Raw genomic sequence first — 24,534 nt, 5'->3', positions numbered from 1 at the left:
ACCTTGTCCGAACTCGTATAAGAAATATAACTTCAAAAAATAAGTTATAGCTCGACCTCCCCCGACACTATAACAAAATTGTTTCATTGTTTTTTCCAAAAAAAAAAAAACAAAATAATACATTAACTAAATTAATTTTTATATTATTAATATAAAAGCATACCATGTTGTCCAGAATCCATAAAAAATATCTTCCAGAATTCACTTCACGCAACACAAAAAAGCATTTGCAATTTCGAAAGCAATAGAGAGTATCCCGAATGTGGACGTGCGTACTGAATGAAGTCTTGGTTCCGACTACTTGTATGGCAACATAGTGGGCTGCAAAACATTAATTTAATCGGTTTATTGTAGTACGTTTATTTAGGTACTAAAAAATCAATTTTGAGTAGCATCGTAGTAGTTTGCAATTCTCACTTTTGTCTGGTTTTTGAAGGAAAATGCTCCTATGTGCTTCGTATGGAATTGGGGAAAAGTTTATTATCTTTAGCATTACGTTATATTCTATTTAAACTAAAAAAACTAAGAAAAGTCAAGTTTGAAATAATTTTTTAACGACATAGAGTAATTTTTTGGTCAAAAACCATTTTTTTTCAAATTATAAAAAAATTGTAGAATTTTAAATTGCATCGGGGAATTGCTTCCCAAAGGCAAAATATCAAAGATTTGGTATCCAAAAAATTTTTGAATTATGATTAAATATATAACTAAGTATAAACCCTAGAAATTTCGCTTTAATCAATTATTTCTTTCCCTTCCAAAAAAAACCTTCAAAAAAATATATTTTTTTAGCCTCTAAAGCAGGCCCCCCTTAAAGTCAAACGGCACGTCAGTCATTGGGATGCGGGGTATGAGAACGTCTTCTCCTTCTTACTTTAATTTGAGTATAGTTGCTTCTATCACGTTGTTTAGTAATTTTTTTTATCGCTAACTGTGTGGCATTGCAAAGACGTGGTTGGTTGATATTGTACGAGTATTTCGCAACATTATAACTACAGCATCTCGGTTAGTAGCCGAAGCAACTGATTTATACATATATTTTCGATTCGCCTGCAATTTGTTCTTTAATTTTTAAATTTAATTCATTTACATCTATGTCTTTTGCAGCCAATATAGCTCGTTCGCTGGACCAATCATGATTTCTGTAATTCTAAGAAACATCTGGAAAAATTATCTGAATAAATTCATCTTTTGATCGAGTTAACTGACAAAAACTTTGTGGAAAGTTAATGCCGCAAATCAACATGTCTATGGGAAATTTGCCATTTCCAATGTCAGTGAGTTGTTTAGAAAATATAGTATGTTTCCAGATTGGTCATTTTGCAACTCGACACGTTTATTCTTGCTTATATGAAGTACTTTGATATGTTTCCACAAATTGGAGGACTTTAGAGATGCATTGAGTTCTTCAGCTGGTGTTGATCGTGGAATCACTGGCAATGTTTGACGAAAATCTCCTGCTAATAAAATCATTGCACCAAAGCCAAAGATTTTTTATTTATCATCGTGCGTTCATCCCAAATAATCAATTTACATTGCTGCAAAACACTTGGTATTGCAGAGTTCTTCGAAATGTGGCAGGTCGGAGTTTCATTGTTTTGCATATTTAATGGCAATTTTAATGCTGAATGGGCCGTCCACTACTTTCAAACAAAGTTGCTGAGATTCCCGACGAAGCGAGTGCAAGTGCAGTTATATTTTGTGAGCGAATCGTTGCTAATATTAATGAAATCAAAAAAGTTTTTCCTTACCACCAGGTGCATCTAAGAAGTAAATCCCTCTAATTTCATCATTTGTTACTTTCATGAAAACATCAAATACATACTTCTACTGTTTATTCAACAGTGGAAGATCGTGGAATCACTGGTGTTTGATGAAAATCTCCTGCTAATAAAATCCTTGGAGGATGGAGTCATGTGTAGAAGTTCACGCCAGTAAGGAAAGTTCTCTGATCGCCATTCACTTGGGAGTGGCCAGAAACGATTCTTTTACAAATGACTCAAGCAGCTCACTACTTCAGATCTTTGACCAAGTATCGCCTTAGGCGAGCTAAAGTGAGAAGGCGAAACATCCCCTGCATAGGGTTGTGCGCTGGGTTTGGGACCCGCCACGTAAAAAAAACACCCCCAATGAATAGTAACAACCAGCCTCGGAGGAGAGATCCCCCTTTTGATGACGACCATGGAAAGTGCAATAAGGACTTTGATTTGAGGGCATGCACCTGGAATGTCCGATCCCTTAAATGGGAAGGTGCCGCTGCCCAGCTGGTTGATGTCCTCGTGAAAACAAAGGCTGACATCACCGCCGTCCAAGAAATGCGATGGACGGGACAAGGACAAAGACGAGTAGGTCCTTGTGGCATTTACTACAGTGGCCATATAAAGGAGCGCAAGTTTGGTGTGGGATTCGTGGTGGGAGAGAGACTCCGCCGCCAAGTACTATCATTCACTCCGGTGAATGAACGTCTAGCCACAATCCGCATCAAAGCGAGGTTCTTCAACATATCGCTGATTTGCGCTCACGCCCCTACGGAAGAGAAGGACGATGTGACCTAAGATGGCTTTTATGAGCGCTTGGAGCGCACGTATGAGGGCTGCCCAAGCCACTAAGTCAAAATCGTGCTTGGCGACTTTAACGCCAGGGTGGGCAAAGAAGGTATCTTTGGCACTACGGTCTGTAAATTCAGCCTCCACGAGGAAATATTCCCAAATGGGTTAAGGCTGATCGATTTCGCCGGGGCCCAAAATATGGCCGGATCAAAAACAAGATTCGCACCCGCCTCTGTGCAGCAAAAAACACACGCCAAAAAACACAAGGAACGTCCGACGCCGAGTGCAATCACAACAGATAGCCAAATGATTTTCTACTCGGCTTGCACTCCTGCTGTCTGAGAGCACTCGCCAACAACTCGGTATAAGGGAATTGTGGGACGATATTTCAAACTCTATGGGATAGATACCGAGAGTTGAAGAGGGAAGCGAAACGCATTTGCAGACAGAAAAAGAAAAAGGCCGAAACGCCTGAGTACGAAGAGCTTGATAAGCTGACAGACAGGGGTAATGCTCGAAAATTCTACGAAAAAATGCGGCGGCTTACAAAAGGTTTCAAGACTGGAGCATTCTCTTGTAGAACCCGTGAAGGTGATTTAGTCACCGACGCCCAGAGCATTCTTAAATTATGGAGAGAACTCTTCTCCATCCCGCTGAATGGCAGTGAACGCACCACGCAAGGAGAACGTGAACCCGAACCCCCAATCGATGACGATGGAGTAGATGTTTCATTGCCTGACCATGAAGACGTTCGAATAGCAATTACCTGCCTGAAGAACAACAAAGCGGCGGGGGCCGATGGATTGCCGGCCGAGCTAATCAAACACGTCGGCGAAGAACTGATAAGGAGCATGTATCAGCTGCTTCGTAGAATATGGTCGGACGAAAGCATGCTCCACGATTGGAATTTAATTGTGCTTTGCCCAATCCACCAAACGGGAGACCCTACAGCCTGTGACAACTACCGTTGGATAAGCCTCCTCAACATCGCAGATAAGGTTCTATCGAGCATATTGTCTGAGAGATTAGATATTCACCATGCACCAGATTTTGGAAAAGACCCGTAAAATGAGAATCGGCACACACCACCTCTTCGTCGATTTCAAAGCTGCTTTCGACAGCACGAAAAGGAGCAGCCTTTATGCCGCGATGTCTAAATTTGGTATCTCCGCAAAACTAATACGGCTGTGTAAACTGACGTTGAGCAACACCAAAAGCTCCGTCAGGATCGGAAAGGACCTCTCCGAGCCGTTCGATACCAAATGAGGTTTCAGACTAGGCGACTCTCTGTCGTGCGAATTCTTCAACCTGCTTCTGGAAAAAATAATTCGAGCTGCAGAACTTAATCGAGCAGATGGAACAGATCCTTTGCGCGTTGGCCACGGCGAATATCGCATTCGATGGAACGATGAGCTGTATGATATATATGACGACATTGACATAGTTCAGCGAATTAAATGACAGCGGGTACGCTGGCTAGGTCAAGTTGTCCGAATGGGCGAAAACACTTCAGCTCTGAAAGTATTCGACGCTGTACCCGCCGGGGGAAGCAGAGGAAGAGGAAGACCTCTACTCCGTTGGAAGGACCAGGTGGAGAAGGACCTGGCTACGCTTGGAATATCCAATTGGCGCCACCTAGCGAAAAGGAGAAACGACTGGCGCGCTGTTGTTAACTCGGCTATAATCGCGTAAGCGGTGTCTACGCCAATTAAGAAGAAGAAGTATAAAATCCTTGCCCCACCAAATTAATTATGATTGATGCAATACCTTTGCCATTGCAGACTTAATAGCAATTTTAATGCTGAATGGGCCGTCCACCACTGTCAAACGAAGTTGTTGAGACTCCCGACGAAGCGAGTGCAAGTGCAGTTTTATTTTGTGAGCGAATCGTTGCTAATATTAAAGAAATCAAAAAAGTTTTTCTTTACCTCCAGGTGCATCTAAGAAGTAAATCCCTATAATTTCATCATTTGTTACTTTCATAAGAACATCAAATACATACTTCTGTTGTTCATTCAACAGTGGTCAAAGTGTTGAGATCATACAATTTTTATTTCGTATTTAATACAACATATCATCACACATAACACGTGGATCAATAAGTCCCGGGACTAAATAAGAAAAACACATTTTTTTGGCAAAACTCGACTTTATTCATCAACATAGTCTCCTTCAAGAGCAACAAAATGCGTGCAGTGCTTCTCAACATTTCAATACCTTTCTTATGGAACGATTTATCTTTGGCCTCGAAATAACCGTTCGTTTTGGCGATGACTTCCTCGTTGGAGTAGAATCTCTTTCCTTGGAGCATATTTTTGAGGTCTGCAAATAGGTAGTAGTCGATGGGGACCAGATCCGGTGAATATGGTGGGTGCGGAAACAATTCGAATTTCGCAATTTCAGAATTAACGACACGTTTGATCTACCGTGAGCAAACGCGGCAACCATGAAAACTAGTGGATACACTGCCGTATGTTATCTTTAAGGTGTCAGCTATTTCACGCAATTTCCATTTACGGTTTTTAAAAACGATTTGGTGAATTTTTTGATGGTTCCCTGTGTGATTGCCTCATTTGGCCGGCCAGAGTACAACCACGTTTAAAGTCAGCATACCACCGACAAATGGTTGTTTTTGATCGAGCAGATTTCCCGTAGCACTTTTCAAGCCATTGCTGAGCTTGCACTGTGTTTTTCTTCATCAAAAAGCAATGATAAATCAACACATGAAACTGTTTCGAATCCATTGTTTTGAGAATATCAAGACAAGCGTCACTTAAATCACTCTAACTCGTGAACCAAACATCAGCATGACATGAAATTTTAGCAGGTACCTTTTGAAGGTTGGTACTTATGAAAAATCATACGGAACTTTTGTTGGCAACGCCATCTATGCGTCAGTCCCGGGACTTATTGATCCTTGTGTTATAATCTTTGTACTTGATCCACAAATCAATGGGGTTTGATGGGCATGTAGATATGATTATAGAAAATAATGTTCGTATTTGATGAGTGTGTGATGATATTACAGCATCATTGAGAGTTTGAGCCCAATGAGCGTAAGTTTCTAACAATTGCAAACGTTGACAGGCTTCTCTGTAAGATCCACACAATTCACCATCAACAGTTGGCACGTATATTGACTAATAGCAGTCGTAAATAAAATCATTCATCATTACTTGGATGTACTGAATAAATTCGACCAATGGCATCGGTGTATCTGGGTATCCCAGAACTTGTTTTCCTTGTTTCCATCGTATAAATCTCCTTGAGGATTGATTCCAAGTATAATATTTTGGCATTTAAAAATATAGCACTGTTTGTGCAAAATCATCGTTTTGGCATGTCTCAAAAAAACTGGTTAATGTAGTAGATGGTGGCTGAGTAGCTCTACTGCGTTCTGCGCTTTGAAATACACTCTTTGTCCATTTTCTAAATGCACAGCTAAGTGAACAGCAGAATGGTGTCTCTCATGAATAGAAAAGAAAATATTCGCCATATTGCTTCATTAATACTAACATAGCGGCCCATTTGGTATTGGGTAACTTCAACATTGCACCAACTTCTACTCGTAATCACAACCATATCACTCCCTTTGGTTACATGTTTACAAATGTATTTAATAGATTTCACTTAATGGTGAGATTCAACGTTAATGTGTGCTTTGAAGCTCTTTGATAAAATGGGTGAATATGGAACAATCCAACGATTATCTATTTCAATATCTTGTTGATTTAATTTGACAATTGTTGATCTTCCATTTTCCGCTGTGGATCGTCGACGATACAGTAGATAACCGTCATTAGATAGATTTCATTAGTGAAGTATTCCTATATCACATGTATTCACCAAGTTCCAGCAGCCTGAATAGTTCCAGGAATTTGCTGGGCGCTACCGAGGTGACGTGATCCCTGTCAATGTATATGGAACCCAGCAAATCTTCCCTCGTCATGACCAGTAATTGTTTTCGATATTAATACCCGTAGATATCCTTTTTTAACATTTACCATCCATCATACATGGTGTAAGGGTTCCACAGGGAGCATGTATCATATTTTTGATAAATACCTCATGCAACTCAGGATATACTGGATACTACATTAGGGATTTCGGCTGATATCATTGCATCAACTTCATTTGGCCTTATCTTTTCAAACAGCCAAATCAAAATGTGTGCATGTGGCAATCCTCGTTTCTGCCACTCCACAGAATACTTCCAGCAGCGTGTCTCACTAAAGACATAATGTTTTACGATGAAATCCATTAAAGATTTAAATTTTTGTCTAAAGACTCTAGCTGTAATACCATGACGATCAATAGGTGATTGCCCAGGGAATAACTCCTGCTTGATTTCTATCCTGTGCGGATTTCACGTAAATGTGATGATCAAATCTGCTGTACCATAATGACGAACATACGAAATGACATCTTGAGCATATTCGAAGGTGAATATACTTTTCAGATTGGAGTTTGGTCTGATTCAACCTGATGAATGTTAATCTCTGCTTTTCAATTTTAACATACATACATACATGTCAATATGTGATTGTCTTCACTTTCCCGAATCATTAGGCGGTATGAATAATTGTTAATTGAACTGACTTTTTTGTTGGTTTCAAAACCTGTAAATAGATTTTGTTTTAATAACATTGAAATATAAAATTAAAATACATAATATAGCGACTGAGATATTATCGCCATAGCTAAACTAATATTTTAATTACCTGCAGGGGATTTATCATTTTTACTGAAAAATCATAGCCATCTTCACCTTACCAAAATGTAATGAAATATTGCAGTGCATCTTATGAACGGTGTGTGTTTCTTTATACGTTATAATTGATAATTCCGACGATGTAAAACAATACATCAACTACAACTACAACGATAGCAACTTCATCAATAGATGGTGCATTAAAACGGCTTGCATGTTGACCCATAGGTGTTTTATCAGCTCTGATTACAATTTTGTGATTATCTGAAGGCATCAGTTCCAGGGCAGTTTTAAACAATATAATCAATTGATTGTGTTCATGAAATAAAGTTTGTAATTGTTCTACAATTCCTGAAAATTTATTTTATGGGCAATTCAGCACAAGAAATTAATCTGCAGTGTGCATATAACAATTTAGATATACCCCTTTACTAAATTGTTATGCCCATAAAATAAATTTTCAGGAATTTCTAGTTGCTATCTGACACTGGTAACAGTGAACCTGCTCTGTGAGATATTAGGCCTTTTATCTGTAAATTAAGAAAAAAATATTATGTTTGTACCAAACACTATAAAATAAAATAATTAAGCAATATGATATAAATTTATGGATTGTCAGTGATCAAACTTAAATAATATTTGTTCTTAAAAATTATATCTGTCTCCTAATTAGTTGTAAATAATATCTATCATCAAATAGTTATATTGGGTTTCAAAATAAAAAAGTGTCGTTAAAACTGAATCACCAAATGATATAATAACTAAATGATGATTATGATTAGTGACACATCTTAACTTAGGTGACAGAACATATTGTTAGCTAAAATAATTATGATTAACTGCTATACTTGTAATACATACCTTGAAAGTTGGCATAAACTTTCTCGAACTACATTTGTTGAAGTCATTTGAAAGCAATTGTTATATTTATTGGATATTTGTCAAAAAGTGTATGGAATCTGTTCCTATTCCTGAAACCAATGAGTACAATGGCTCTGGTGGTGGTTCCAATGGTATCAATTTCACTTTACCATTTGCGCAACATAATCCATTAACTTCGTTTTTATATTTCAATGCTTTACAATGTGAGCAAACCGAGTTCATCGAACCAATAACAACACATTGGTAGTTACTGTAGTCAATTGGCATATCGTAACTGAAAGCAACTCGATTCAAACTTGCGCAATTATTAGGCGGGTATTGTCACTTGCGAAGCGAATGAAAATTTTGGCGAGTTTCGCCGTGTCGAATTGCAAGTTGCGAATCTCTAACGAATTCGCCAGAAAATGGCGAACTAGTGACGAAAATAAATTTCTGGTATTGCCGCTGGCGAAAAAACGGCATTCACTTCGCCATTACTGTCAAAATTTAACGAATGTATTTTTTTATTCGCTATTTGAAATGGAAAGGACGTATTTGAGCAATTGTAATTATTTAATTAGATTTAACAAAACGATACTTCTAGAACAAAAAGTACAACAACGCAGCAATTCCAAAAATTGGTTGCGTTAATGGAAAATAATCCGGACGTCGCCAAAGGAATGGGAAATTTTGGATCGACAAAGAAAAGCAGGGCAGAGCAATGGGACCTATTCGCTGCCGAACTCAATGCTATTGGTCCACCATTGCGAAACGGGCGCGAGTAGAATAAGGTAAAAATTTAATTAATTTGTTTGGTTGAAGTTACTTATGTGTAGCATTTAGGTTTGGTTAGATTATAAACTGAAACTAAAAAAAAAATAGCGATAAACCGACGCGAAACTGTTGCCACAGGAGGAGGACCTTATGCTCAGCAAAGTTTATCTCCATTAGAGCAAAGTGTGGATGAGCTTCTTCATCTTCAGGCGGCTGTAAATCCTACAGGCTTAGCATATGGCTCTAATGAAGTAGAAACCTCGGTAAATACTAGTGAAATTCAGTCAGAAGAGCGCACGACCGAGGAAACACAACGAGCCATGGATTTGGCATCGCAATCCTCAAGCAGCCGTCCTAGAATGACAGTAGAGGAACGTGAAGTCATTCGGATGAAAGCGTTGGAAAAACAAGCCGAAGTTCAAGACAGAAAAAACAAGCCGAAGTTCAAAGAAAGGATTTTCCAACAAAATTGCAAAAATGGAAAGAAAAGTAGATGAAATTGCCAGGTATGCAAGAAAAACATATGAACTGAAACAGGAAGAAATTAAATTAATGAAAATGAAAGAAGAAAGGAAGAAGGAAGAACATTTAGAGAAAAAAAAGAGACTTAAAAAAAAGATGGAAATAAAACTACAAATTTTAAAATTAAAAATGCAAAAAAAATAGGGTAAATAGGGTGCTTGTAAATAGATTGAATTTAGTTTATAGTTTATTTCATAAGAATGTGATGATTTTTTTTTTTTTTATTTCATATTTTAACCGAACTTGAAATTGAGATTTTTTTAAGAAAACATGTGATGAATTTATTTTTACTTTATTATTGTAAGTGACGGAATTGAATCTGTGATTTTTTTAATTTAATTTAAAAGAATGTAGTTTTTGTAATTTTTATATATTTATTATCTATGTAATATTGAATTACAAAGTGTTGAATAAAATAGAAGAATACAATATATTATTCACTGAAGTCGGTATAGTTTCATTTACATCAAAGCATCAGCAATTTGTCTTCTGCGGCGCTCTCCTGGTGAACCATTGCCATTTTCATTAATTGGTTCCAATGGTACAACGGCATCAAAGAAGGTTTCAGCCTCCTCCGGATCACCGATTCGCTTCGCCAAATAAATTCGCTTCGCAAGTGATACCCGCCTTAGTTGAATGTTGTGCTCGCGCTTCATGGGTTTGTGATATCCGAATTCTTTCACGTTCATTTCGGTCGTGACGTTCTTCTGCAATATGATTACATCGGTAATTAACTTGGTTTGTAGCATTTCGGGTTCTTCTACCTAAATTGCTTCGTCTACTAGGAGGCATATCTATATTATAGATTATTGTGTCACATACAATAATTAGTGATCATAGGTAACTAAACACTGCACAAAACACGATATAGGTACGAGACTGACATTGACAGTTTATTGTTTCAACTTTTTTTAATTTGATAAGACTTAGAGTTAAATCCTTCAAGCCGTAATAATGTTTTATGTATTTAAAATAGGAATATGAAATAGTAAAAACTTAAAATAATAAAACACTTTTGGTAACGCGGTTTGTGTTTAACTGATGTAATGATGTAAAAACTGATGCATTTTAAAGTAAAGCAAAAGAAATAATAGCGCGAAGCTATCAGTCGATATCACTTTTGTTGAATTTCGGAACGCAATATTAAATTCTCCAACGATGAACTTGTTCTCCAAAGCACACTGTTTTGATAGATATGATTGGATTTGAACTTTGTATAGTGGTAATAAAGTGCAAATTCTCTCTTTGACGTTAGGAACATACCTACATTGTTTAAACAACAGTGAGTGCTGTTGTTAACTCGGCTATAATCGCGTAAGGCGGTGTCTACGCCAATTAAGAAGAAGAAAAAGAGTGCTTGTAAGCTAATATGAACTTCATACAATAGCAATAAAGCTTTAATTGACTCTACGTTTTAGTCAGAAAACGTTTGTATGGGAAAAAGAAAAGGGCTGTTTTTAGGGGTTTTCCGGCAATTATTCGAATTTTTTTCGCCGTAAAAACCTAACTGAGACCAGTAGGGCGGCGAGATGACGGTCTAGGTTGGCGCGGAGGAGGTGTTTCGCTGCTTGGGTTCCACGGACGAGACTGTGGAGTGCATAGGGCCGCGTTTACGAGACGTAGATGGTTGTCTAACGCCGTGCCTGGTTATGCGATGAAGAAGTGTGTGGTGCGACCTCCCGCATATTTTACAAGAAAACTCCGAGTCACACTCCTGCGTCGTACGGGTAAATGACACTACCAGTGTACCTGGACTATCTGCTGACGCTGAATCGGTTGGATCACCTTAAAAATGCTCCAGCGATGTAATCGGTGGTGGCGGTGACACAGCGGGCATCGTTTGTGGTGCGGTTCCGAAGGCGCCAATGTAGCTACCAGCGATGGTCGTTCGCTTCGACCCATAGTTGCTGTGGCAATTAGGGCAGTTCCAGAACGCGGCACATTAATAGCCAAACGTACAGATGGCGTTGGCGTTGATGGCTGATCTGCGTTCTAATTGACTTGTATGATAAACGATTATTTGAATTGCTTTATTTGTTGCATATATGCGGTCTGGGCATTGTCCCAATTGTTGGAGCAAGAATTGGTCGTTATATCCATAGACTCGTGACGCGATTGTTTTTTTTTTTTGTTTTGTCTTACGATTTAAGCGATCTATGGTTTTTCTTGATAACTTTAGTTTATCGACTATTTTGATCTATTTATTTAGATTTATAATTTTTTTTTTCGGTGTTATCTGCTGAGTGTTTATTATTTGCTGTGTAGTTATCACCTGCGATTGGCAGAAAACATAGTTTCACGAGAGGTATTGTTAGTGTTCTGCTTTGAGTAGGGAGATCAGTTACTCGTACATGACCGTTCGAACCGTAATGTACTTTTTCTACGCGGCCAAGCCGCCATTCGGTGGGGTGTAGACAATCATCATTAATTAGGACACAATCTCTAAGCCATCGATTTAATAAGGACAGCGACTCCACGCCTGGCTCAGGTGTGGCCAGAATGGGTGCTCCTTTGAGAAAGTGCTCAGGGGTTAGGAATAAATAATGTTGTAAATTCTTCGTAGTTAAACATGTAGTTTCCAGCTACCTTTTTATAGTGGGACTTGAAGCTTTTATGGCCACGGCGAATATCGAATTCGAGGAAACGATGAGCTGTTGGAGATATACGATGAATTCAGCGAATTAAAAGACAGCGACTACGCTGGCTAGGCCATGTTGTCCGAATGGACGAAAACACTCCAGCTCTAAAAGTATTCGACGCAATACCCGCCGGGGGAAGCAGAGGAAGAGGAAGGCCTCCACTCCGTTGGATATATGTATATATAAAATTTCTTGGATTTCGATCCTCAGGTTGACGTTTTAAATCAATAAAAGAATGGGCTAATTTTTTCAACGTGTTCCAAGACATGGTACAAAACAACGAACAAATATTTAGCTCTGAAAAAATGTTCGTTTACGCCTTTGCTTGAAATGTGAAACTGCTCGTCTGATTCAACATTTGCAGATATCAGCCGATAATTACAAAGCAGCGTGAAGTGTCCTTAAAAAAGGTACGACAACAAACGGATTTTGTTCACGACACAGTGGGACAGAATATTGGATCAGCCAGTTATTAATAGTGACAACGCCGAAAGTGCAAGGCAGCAAATAGCGATAAACCGACGCGAAACTGTTGCCACAGGAGGAGGACCTTATGCTCAGCAAAGTTTATCTCCATTAGAGCAAAGTGTGGATGAGCTTCTTCACCTTCAGGCGGCTGTAAATCCTACAGGCTTAGCATATGGCTCTAATGAAGTAGAAACCTCGGTAAATACTAGTGAAATTCAGTCAGAAGAGCGCACGACCGAGGAAACACAACGAGCCATGGATTTGGCATCGCAATCCTCAAGCAGCCGTCCTAGAATGACAGTAGAGGAACGTGAAGTCATTCGGATGAAAGCGTTGGAAAAACAAGCCGAAGTTCAAGACAGAAAAAACAAGCCGAAGTTCAAAGAAAGGATTTTCCAACAAAATTGCAAAAATGGAAAGAAAAGTAGATGAAATTGCCAGGTATGCAAGAAAAACATATGAACTGAAACAGGAAGAAATTAAATTAATGAAAATGAAAGAAGAAAGGAAGAAGGAAGAACATTTAGAGAAAAAAAAGAGACTTAAAAAAAAGATGGAAATAAAACTACAAATTTTAAAATTAAAAATGCAAAAAAAATAGGGTAAATAGGGTGCTTGTAAATAGATTGAATTTAGTTTATAGTTTATTTCATAAGAATGTGATGATTTTTTTTTTTTTTATTTCATATTTTAACCGAACTTGAAATTGAGATTTTTTTAAGAAAACATGTGATGAATTTATTTTTACTTTATTATTGTAAGTGACGGAATTGAATCTGTGATTTTTTTAATTTAATTTAAAAGAATGTAGTTTTTGTAATTTTTATATATTTATTATCTATGTAATATTGAATTACAAAGTGTTGAATAAAATAGAAGAATACAATATATTATTCACTGAAGTCGGTATAGTTTCATTTACATCAAAGCATCAGCAATTTGTCTTCTGCGGCGCTCTCCTGGTGAACCATTGCCATTTTCATTAATTGGTTCCAATGGTACAACGGCATCAAAGAAGGTTTCAGCCTCCTCCGGATCACCGATTCGCTTCGCCAAATAAATTCGCTTCGCAAGTGATACCCGCCTTAGTTGAATGTTGTGCTCGCGCTTCATGGGTTTGTGATATCCGAATTCTTTCACGTTCATTTCGGTCGTGACGTTCTTCTGCAATATGATTACATCGGTAATTAACTTGGTTTGTAGCATTTCGGGTTCTTCTACCTAAATTGCTTCGTCTACTAGGAGGCATATCTATATTATAGATTATTGTGTCACATACAATAATTAGTGATCATAGGTAACTAAACACTGCACAAAACACGATATAGGTACGAGACTGACATTGACAGTTTATTGTTTCAACTTTTTTTAATTTGATAAGACTTAGAGTTAAATCCTTCAAGCCGTAATAATGTTTTATGTATTTAAAATAGGAATATGAAATAATAAAAACTTAAAATAATAAAACACTTTTGGTAACGCGGTTTGTGTTTAACTGATGTAATGATGTGAAAACTGATGCATTTTAAAGTAAAGCAAAAGAAATAATAGCGCGAAGCTATCAGTCGATATCACTTTTGTTGAATTTCGGAACGCAATATTAAATTCTCCAACGATGAACTTGTTCTCCAAAGCACACTGTTTTGATAGATATGATTGGATTTGAACTTTGTATAGTGGTAATAAAGTGCAAATTCACTCTTTGACGTTAGGAACATACCTACATTGTTTAAACAACAGTGAGTGCTGTTGTTAACTCGGCTATAATCGCGTAAGGCGGTGTCTACGCCAATTAAGACGAAGAAAAAGAGTGCTTGTAAGCTAATATGAACTTCATACAATAGCAATAAAGCTTTAATTAACTCTACGTTTTAGTCAGAAAACGTTTGTATGGGAAAAAGAAAAGGGCTGTTTTTAGGGGTTTTCCGGCAATTATTCGAATTTTTTTCGCCGTAAAAACCTAACTGAGACCAGTAGGGCGGCGAGATGACGGTCTAGGTTGGCGCGGAGGAGGTGTTTCGCTGCTTGGGTTCCACGGACGAGACTGTGGAGTGCATAGGGCCGCGTTTACGAGACGTAGATGGTTGTCTAACGCCGTGCCTGGTTATGCGATGAAGAAGTGTGTGGTGCGACCTCCCGCATATTTTACAAGAAAACTCCGAGTCACACTCCTGCGTCGTACGGGTAAATGACACTACCAGTGTACCTGGACTATCTGCTGACGCTGAATCGGTTGGATCACCTTAAAAATGCTCCAGCGATGTAATCGGTGGTGGCGGTGACACAGCGGGCATCGTTTGTGGTGCGGTTCCGAAGACACCAATGTAGCTACCAGCGATGGTCGTTCGCTTCGACCCATAGTTGCTGTGGCAATTAGGGCAGTTCCAGAACGCGGCACATTAATAGCCAAACGTACAGATGGCGTTGGCGTTGATGGCTGATCTGCGTTCTAATTGACTTGTATGATAAACGATTATTTGAATTGCTTTATTTGTTGCATATATGCGGTCTGGGCATTGTCCCAATTGTTGGAGCAAGAATTGGTCGTTATATCCATAGACTCGTGACGCGATTGTTTTTTTTTTTTTGTTTTGTCTTACAATTTAAGCGATCTATGGTTTTTCTTGATAACTTTAGTTTATCGACTATTTTGATCTATTTATTTAGATTTATAATTTTTTTTTCGGTGTTATTTGCTGTGTAGTTATCACCTGCGATTGGCAGAAAACATAGTTTCACGAGAGGTATTGTTAGTGTTCTGCTTTGAGTAGGGAGATCAGTTACTCGTACATGACCGTTCGAACCGTAATGTACTTTTCCTACGCGGCCAAGCCGCCATTCGGTGGGGTGTAGACAATCATCATTAATTAGGACACAATCTCTAAGCCATCGATTTAATAAGGACAGCGACTCCACGCCTGGCTCAGGTGTGGCCAGAATGGGTGCTCCTTTGAGAAAGTGCTCAGGGGTTAGGAATAAATAATGTTGTAAATTCTTCGTAGTTAAACATGTAGTTTCCAGCTACCTTTTTATAGTGGGACTTAAAGCTTTTATGGCCACGGCGAATATCGAATTCGAGGAAACGATGAGCTCTTGGAGATATACGATGAATTCAGCGAATTAAAAGACAGCGACTACGCTGGCTAGGCCATGTTGTCCGAATGGACGAAAACACTCCAGCTCTAAAAGTATTCGACGCAATACCCGCCGGGGGAAGCAGAGGAAGAGGAAGGCCTCCACTCCGTTGGATATATGTATATATAAAATTTCTTGGATTTCGATCCTCAGGTTGACGTTTTAAATCAATAAAAGAATGGGCTAATTTTTTCAACGTGTTCCAAGACATGGTACAAAACAACGAACAAATATTTAGCTCTGAAAAAATGTTCGTTTACGCCTTTGCTTGAAATGTGAAGCTGCTCGTCTGATTCAACATTTGCAGATATCAGCCGATAATTACAAAGCAGCGTGAAGTGTGCTTAAAAAAGGTACGACAACAAACGGATTTTGTTCACGACACAGTGGGACAGAATATTGGATCAGCCAGTTATTAATAGTGACAACGCCGAAAGTGCAAGGCAGCTTCTAGACACTACAAACGAATGCCTCAATGCAATAAAGTCATTGGGCGTTAAAACAGAAGAGGCTGATCCCTTTATAGCTCGAGTCATTGTACGGAAGCTAGACAATGAAGAGCTCAGATTATATGAGCAGTTGGTAAGAAAGACCAGGGATATTAAGAAATTATCTGACATTCAAGGATTCCTGGACCAGCACTTCCAAACATTAAAAGCAGTAGAGGATAAACAACAATTGTTCAAAAACCGCAAGCTGCAAACATACAAAGAAAACTACATATATGTATTTCAATGCAAGGCAGCAAAGTATAAAATGTACCGATTGCAAGATAATTTACTGATTGCCGAAAATTTAAGAATATATATTTAAAGACGTAAATATGCAAAAGTTAAAAAAATTTTGCTACAGATGCCTAAACCATAATTGGTTCAAAAATTGTGATAATAATTTAAAATGCAAAATTTGCAATAAAAATCATAACGAACTTCTACATCCAGAGTCTGGGGATAATAAATCATCAATGTCTACAAAATCAACATCGACAAAAGTAATTCTGGGCACAGCTCAGATAAAAGCGAAAGCGGCGAATGGCGGATATGTATATATTGTTAAGAGCTCTAATTGATCAAGGGTCTCAAATAACATCAATATCTGACGAAGCAGTGCAGATATTAGGTGTATCAAGGACAAAAATCCAAACAAAACTCCATGGGCTGGAAGGTGTTGTGATTGGCGAATCAAAATTCAAGGTTCAGGTACAAATAAAACCAAGATTCCTAAGCCAACATGTGGAAAAGTAGATGCAGTAGTTTTATCATCACTGACCACTGCTCAAGCAGATCAATCATTTAATTATGATATGAAACAATGGAAAAATTATACACTTGCTGGCCCATTGTTTAATAAAGCAGATAGAATAAATCAATTACCATAGTGGAGACATTTTTAGCCGAATCATTGAAGACGGTGTCAAAAAAAGTGTCGGAGTCCTTCGGCAAGCAACAAACTTCTGTTGGATTTTATCCGGAATCATCAAACAAAAGAAATTCAGGAAGATAACATCCACGACTACCAACCTAGAGCGATTTTGGGAACTGGAGGAAATACCAGATGAAAACAATATCGATGAAGGTGATGCATGATTAAAGCAGTTTGAAGAAACCATCAAACAAGATGATGATGGGCGATTTATTTCAAAGAAGAAAAAGATTTGGGTGATTCTCACATACAAGCTGTAGCGCGCCTCGTTTCTATGGAAAATGAATTTCAAAAAAGCAATAAACTAAAAGATGAAAGTGATGTTATGAGAGTTGGAGGAAAGCTGATAAGGGCGGAATTGCCTTATAGTTCAAAACACCCAATGATTTTTCATAAGTCAACTTTAACTGCATTAATAATTAAAGACGCACACCATGCTACAATACATGGTGGAAACAGGATTAACAGCAGCAATTATCTGGAGACAATACTGGATAACGGGGGTTAAGAACGCAAAAAAAAGTTGTATACGAAATTGTTGTAAGTGTATACGATGCAATCAAGTCACTGCAAAACAAATAATGGGTGATGTATCAATGTTAAGTCCATTTACTTATACTGGAGTTGACTACACTGGACCATTCCAAATGAGATGCTCAAAAGGACGTGGTCAAAAGTCCTTCAAAGGGTATGTAGCAATTTTTATATGCCTCTCAACTAAAGCTGTTCATCTTGAGGCAGTCAGTGTGTTATCATCAGACGCATTTTTGGCAGCACTAAGAAGATTTTTCGGCAGAAGAAGAAGGTGTCTTCATATCTACTCGGACAATGGATCCAATTTTGTTAGAGCAAATAAGTGGCTTGATAAAGAGTTTAAAGCAGCAGTAAAGCAAGACTCAGATGTAGCACCAATTCTGGCCAACGGACAAATATCTTGGCATTTTATTCCCCCGGCAGGCCCACATTTTGGAGGAATGTGGGAGGCAAGTGTAAAAGGAATGAAATACCATTTAAAAAGGGCCATCGCAGATACAAAATTAACTTTTGAAGAAATGTCTACAGTATTAGATCAAATAGAGGCATCTTTGAACTCGCGTCCATTATATACAACAAACGACGATAATGGGATAGATGCGTTAACATCGGGTCATTTTCTAATTGTAAGACCAATAAAGTCAATTCCATCTCTCGAACAAATGGAAGTTAGCACAAAAGATTCAACAAGATTTTTGGAATCGGTGGAAAAATTAATATCTTCATACTTCAGCAAGGAAACAAGTGGAAAACTTCGGCAGACAATATTAAGGTGGGCGATGTGGTAATATTAAAAGACGAAAACACACAACCCGCCAAGTGGCCTCTTGCTAAAATTATAGAAACTCATCCGGGAAATGACGGTCGGTTCGGGTGGCAACGTTGAAGCTCCAAAATAGCATATTGAAAAGACCAATTCAGAAGTTGTGTCCTTTGGTAAGCGCAGCAGAAGAAGATCAGGTAAAGGAAACTTACTTAGACACAAATAGTCAAAAGAAAACAAACAGATCAATAGAATAAGTTAAAATTACTTTAATTTAAATCTAAGAAATCATAGCAGACACATACCTCTTATATTAGTTATTATAATAATTGTAATTTTATTCATATGTTATGTCCAAGCCAAAAGGCAAAATTACGATATGTACTGAATCAAAAATTAATAATTATTATATTATTGTAAACACATTTTTTGGCCCTCGGCAGTATGTTCAAATTACTTGAACAATAATATACAGTCGTCTGGACTGCATACAAAAATGCAGCAAACAAAAGAAAAAAAGGGGATAAGAATACAATACAAAAAAAAACAACCCTTATGGTGGTTACGGTATTCTTCATCATAAATCTTCAAGTGCCTTAGTCACACACACACACACATACATACTACATACTAACTTATATTGTAAATATAAACAAACAAATAGAAATGCAATAGATGCACACTAGCAAATATAGGGTGGGCCATATAAAATTTTAAATTTAAAGATAGGGCGTAAAAGATTGAGTGTAGCGTTTGCTGTATGGCACGTAGCGCCGTCCTGCTGGAACCAAATGTTGTCCAAGTCTTCCTCTACAATTTGCTCGAAGAAAAATTCGGTTAACATTGCGCGATATCGCTCACCATTCATGGTTACGGTTCCGTCTTCATTTTCGAAGAAAAATGGGCCGATGATTCCACCAGACCAAAATCCGCACCATACAGTGATTCGTGCTGGTTGCATTGGCTTCTCGACGTGCGGGTTTTCTGTGCCCCAAATGCGACAATTCTACTTGTTATCGTAACCATCGAGGTTGAAATGAGCTTCGTCCGAAAAGATGATTTTTGGGTAAAATTGACCATCCTCGGTCAAACGATCTTCTGTCCAATCTGCGAACTGTAGAATAGTGAATAGCGACCCATTTCGTAAATTTTAGACTTTTTACTGAATATCCGCCACTTTGCGAATAGTATTTGACGGGTTCAATGTCGAAATATAGATAATTCAACATTTAGATAAGACCAACGCACTTATCATGTGTTATGTGTTGGTCTGATAATTAATTTAAAAATAAAGGCTAGGAATTGTGTATAAAAGGAACTACTCAACAAATGTAACATCAGATTTGAAATACAATCTCAGCCGAAAAGATTCTTTTTATTTATATATTTTACTCACAGGGTGCCAGATCAGGTGAGTAGGGTGAGTGATTAATGGTTAATATGGAGTTTTTTTGTCATGCAACAGGCGCCAGGACCCTGCCACGCGGTATTGTGGTCGAGCACGACGAATGCGTGACAAAAGACGCTTCATAACTTTGGCCAGGTGAGGCGAACTCTCGGTGTACAATACCCTCGGAATCGTAAAAACAAATCAGCATTGTCTTTATTTTTGACTTCTGAAGACGACTTTTTTTCGGTGATGGCTTGTCTAGATGCTTCCATTCGGCACTTTGACGTTTGGTTTCGGTATAATATTGAAAGCACCACGTTTCATCACCAGTCACAATCGAATATTTTTGGTTTATGTCCTTTCTCGACTCCTTAATCAAATCCTTACAATGTTGGATTCGTAGCAATTTTTGCTCTTCAGTCAATTTGTGCGGAACAAACTTGGAGCACACCTTCCGTAGACCCAATTTATCTATCAAAATGCGATGAATGGAGGCTTTGGTGATATTTAATTCCATTTCCATGTAACGCAAAGAAGATTTCGGCTCATTCTTAATAAATTCCTGCACTTTCTCAATATTGTTTTGGGTAATCACTGATTTTGGCCGGCCCGACTTCTGATCGTTACAGAGGTCCTCACGTCACTGCAGGGATACAGGCAAAGCAGTTAATATCCTCATCGACACCGGAGCAACAAACAATTATATAACCACTAAAGGTAATCTTGGTGAGTCTATTTCAACTAAACCTATTAAAGTGAAAACCCTTCATGGTTTCTCAATAACAAAATCAAAAAAAAAATAGTATCCGTATTAGATAATTTGCTTAAATTTTTTTAAACTGATGCATTAGAAGAATTTGATATGCTTCTAGGTGAACAGGGACTTAGAACACTAAAAGCAGAGATTAATCTTTTCGAGTACAAGCTCAGTTATAAACATAGGGCCAAGAAAGAAAGTGAATCTGTACAAAAAATAAATTATACGGTTAATAGTGAAGCAGAAATCGAAGAAATTTGCAAAGAAATGAAGACACAAATGAAGTGCTACCATATACTACCACGGTACAAGCTACCATTAGAACGAAATCAGAAGATCCTATTTGGACAAAGCAATATCCGTACCCTATGTCGGATAGCGATTTCATTAACAAAGAAATTAACAAACTTTTAGAAAATGAAATAATTCAACCCAGCAAAAGTCCGTATAACTCTCCCATTTAGACAGTCGCAAAAAAAGGTACCGATGAACAAGGGAAACCTAAGCGCAGAATGGTCGAAGACTTTCAGAAACTAAACACTCAAACTGTTACAGATAGATACCCCATATCTGATGTGGCTATGACCATACAGAATTTAGGAAACGCAAAAGTATTTTCCACTCTAGACTTAGAGTCCGGCTTCCATCAGATACTTATTAAAGAATCAGACGGAGAGTAAACAGCTTTTAGTTTAAATGGAGCTAAGTACGAATTTCTTCGTATGCCGTTCGGCCTGAAAAATGCCCCATCTATTTTTCAAAGATGCGTGGATGATATCCTTAGGCCATATATCGGGAAGTTCGCATACGTCTATATAGACGATGTTCTCACTTATTCTTCCTCTCCTGATGAACATATCGAACACATCCGCATAATCATAAATGCGCTTCACCAGGCCAATATGAAAATCTCTAACGAGAAATCTCACTTTTTCAAAGGCTCTGTGGAATACTTAGGGCATATATTTAAATACAACAAGATAACAGTTGACCCAACAAAAATACAGACTATTAAAAATTTCCCTATTCCTACAACACTGAAGGAACTCAGATCCTTCTTAGGCCTCGCAAGTTACTATAGAAAATGTATAAAGAATTTTGCAAACCACCGTCAAACCACTCACTACGTTCCTCAGAGGAGAGAACGGTGGCGTATCAAAGAATCAAAGTGCAAAATAAAATTCACTTTAGACGAACCTGCATTAGAAGCACTGAGCATAATAAAAGAAGAACTGCAAGCCCAGGTTGAACTCTTCCAACCAAATTTTAACAAACCTTTCGAATTAACCACAGATGCTAGCAATTACGCTATAGGAGCCGTATTATCTCAAAACCAAAAACCCATATCATTTATTTCACGGACGCTCAGTGAAACAGAACAGAATTACTCCACAAATGAGAAAGAGCAACTCGCAATTGTGTGGTCACTACAAAAACTACGTAACTACTTGTATGGTATAGCAGATTTAACATATACACCGACCATCAATCTTTAATATTCTCCATATCAGAGAAACACCCCAATACAAAATTAAAAAGATGGTAAAATTTCATTGAAGAATATGGTGCAAAAATCGTTTACAAACCCGGACATCAGAATGTGGTCGATGATGCACTTTCTCGTCAGCAAATAAACAACACTTTAAATTCTGATGACTCACAACATTCAGCACAAAGCTCACCAACACAAAGACTCAAACGAGTAAAAAAACCAGAAAACTCCTTTAGAAACCAAATTATTGTAAAACGGTCAGATCAGAACCCCGTCAAAATATTCTCACACCACATATTTTCTAATAGCCGACACACGCTTTTTTTTAATACGAAAACTGAATTACTATGTAGATAGACTAAAAAATGTAATTGGACCAATGCTCTGCAAATAGACGAGCAAATATTATTTTACGTCGAAAATGACATTATCGACACATTTCCAACTGTATCGATTGTACTAGCGCAAAAATTGGTGGACGATATAACCGACATCGAACAACAAAAACAAATCATAAATAACACACATAGACGTGCACACAGAAACTACAAAAATAATGCACAGGAAATTTCCCTAAAATACTGCCCAAACATACGTAACGCTTGTAAAAAAGAAGTACAAGACTGTGAAATCTGTCTCAAACAAATACGAACGCCGACCAAACAAACAACCAATTGGTTCCGCAGCAACGCCAAACAAAGTAGCAAGAAGCTGTTCGGCAGTACAACAAAACAATACATTCCGTTACCAAAGAGAAACCCGAAGACGTATTTTATAATCAAAGGGGGTATCCCGACATCCAAGAACGAATACAACAAACCCAGGAAAGAGTCTTGCGCCATCATAATCGCAATCGAAAGCAGCTGAACTATAATCCAGGTGACGTAATATTTTCCAAGACGCACAGGCGTAATAAGAACGTAAGAAAATACGCGAAGCACTACTAATAAAGGACGGATTATCCATAAGGATAACATAAGAGTAAAGGCATGTACGGAATAATTTTCTTTTTACTTTTCCCTATCGCATTATGCGACAATATAATAGATTTAAGTAACAAAAAATATATTCTCGTAGAAACTGACTCCGTACACATATGTATGTATTAGGGTGTCCGTTATTTACCAAATTGATTATTTTTGACGAGACGCCCCTTAAACTCTTAGTTTGCCATCTAAAAAAAAATATCAGACCATAAAAAGCCCTTAATTTTCATAATAAACCTTGCCCAAAACACGATACATTTCCCATTGAAATTACATGGGATTTTGCCACTTTTTACAAATATTTTTTTTTTCTTTGGAACTTTCTCGTTTGTAGGAATAAAAAAGTCATGTTCTTATACATAATTGAATGCTCTACAAAAACGTCCGGACAATTTTTCGATATACTCACCCCTTTAAAAGTTATTCAAGGTTAAACTTCTGGGTAATTTCTGGAATTTTCGAACTTTTACGGCAAATTGAAATTTTTTTTTGTAAAATTCAATTGTTTTGTTCGACGTTTTTTGTAGAGCATTCAATTCTGTATAAGAATATGACTTTTTTATTCCTACAAACGAGAAAGTTCCAGAGAAAAAAAAAATATTTGTAAAAAGTGGCAAAATCGCATGTAATTTCAATGGGAAATGTATCGTGTTTGGGGCAAGGTTTATTATGAAAATTAAGGGCTTTTTATGGTCTGATATTTTTTTTTAGATGGAAAACTAAAAGTTTAAGTGGCGTCTCGTCAAAAATAATCAATTTGGTAAATAACGGACACCCTAGTATGTATATAAAAATAGTTCCTTTTTATATCATATTTCAAATTTATCAAAAATACTTGCGCCCTATGAAGACATAATGAGACCTTCTTATAATTTAGAAAAACAGCCCGAAACAAAAATATTAATTAATAAAATAGAAACATTAAAAAATCAACTTATGCCAAATATATATAGGCCTAAAAGATCTCTTAACTTTCTTGGTTCTGTACTTAAATTTATAACTGGCACACCAGATCATGACGATCTTATAGAAATCAAAACGTCAATTAATATGCTAATAGAAAACAATAATAAACAAAAAAGCATTAATTCGCAGCTTGAGAGAATACTTGAAACACTCGATCCTAAAGCAATAAATGAGAATTTAATTATAGCAGAAATTTATAATGAATTGCAAACAATTACAAACACTGTTAATTTTGCGAAAAATAGCAATGTTTACTCTGTCACACTTAATCTGAATGATGTGCTTTAATTAATAAACCATGAGTAGTTGGATCTTTCACTAATTAATATATTGGAATATTCTGATCCATAGGATATAATTATAATTTTCAAATAACCAATACTCGAAACTAACTATAGACTATTTAATGTATAAACTTTATCACAAAAGTATGGTAAAATTAATTTAGATCCTAAGGTAGCAAAATGCAACAATTATCAAAGCGTTTCAAAATGTAAGAATTTTTTCAGTATATTTGTAAATCAGAACATTCTGATAACTGTACTATTAAAATATTAAACGATAA

At 37.3% G+C, this 24,534-nt stretch overlaps 1 protein-coding gene across 2 annotated transcripts in view; it reads left to right on the top strand.

Annotated features, from left to right (window-relative positions):
* The window catches only part of LOC125779115 (uncharacterized), a 579,602-nt gene that overhangs the window by 412,333 nt on the left and 142,735 nt on the right, over positions 1-24,534 (top strand). The window lies entirely within an intron of this gene.

This window comes from Bactrocera dorsalis, chromosome 6 (assembly GCF_023373825.1).
Source record: "Bactrocera dorsalis isolate Fly_Bdor chromosome 6, ASM2337382v1, whole genome shotgun sequence".
NCBI lineage: Eukaryota > Metazoa > Arthropoda > Insecta > Diptera > Tephritidae > Bactrocera > Bactrocera dorsalis.
Note: the sequence above shows the minus strand (reverse complement) of the source record. Positions and strands in the feature narration are given on the sequence as shown.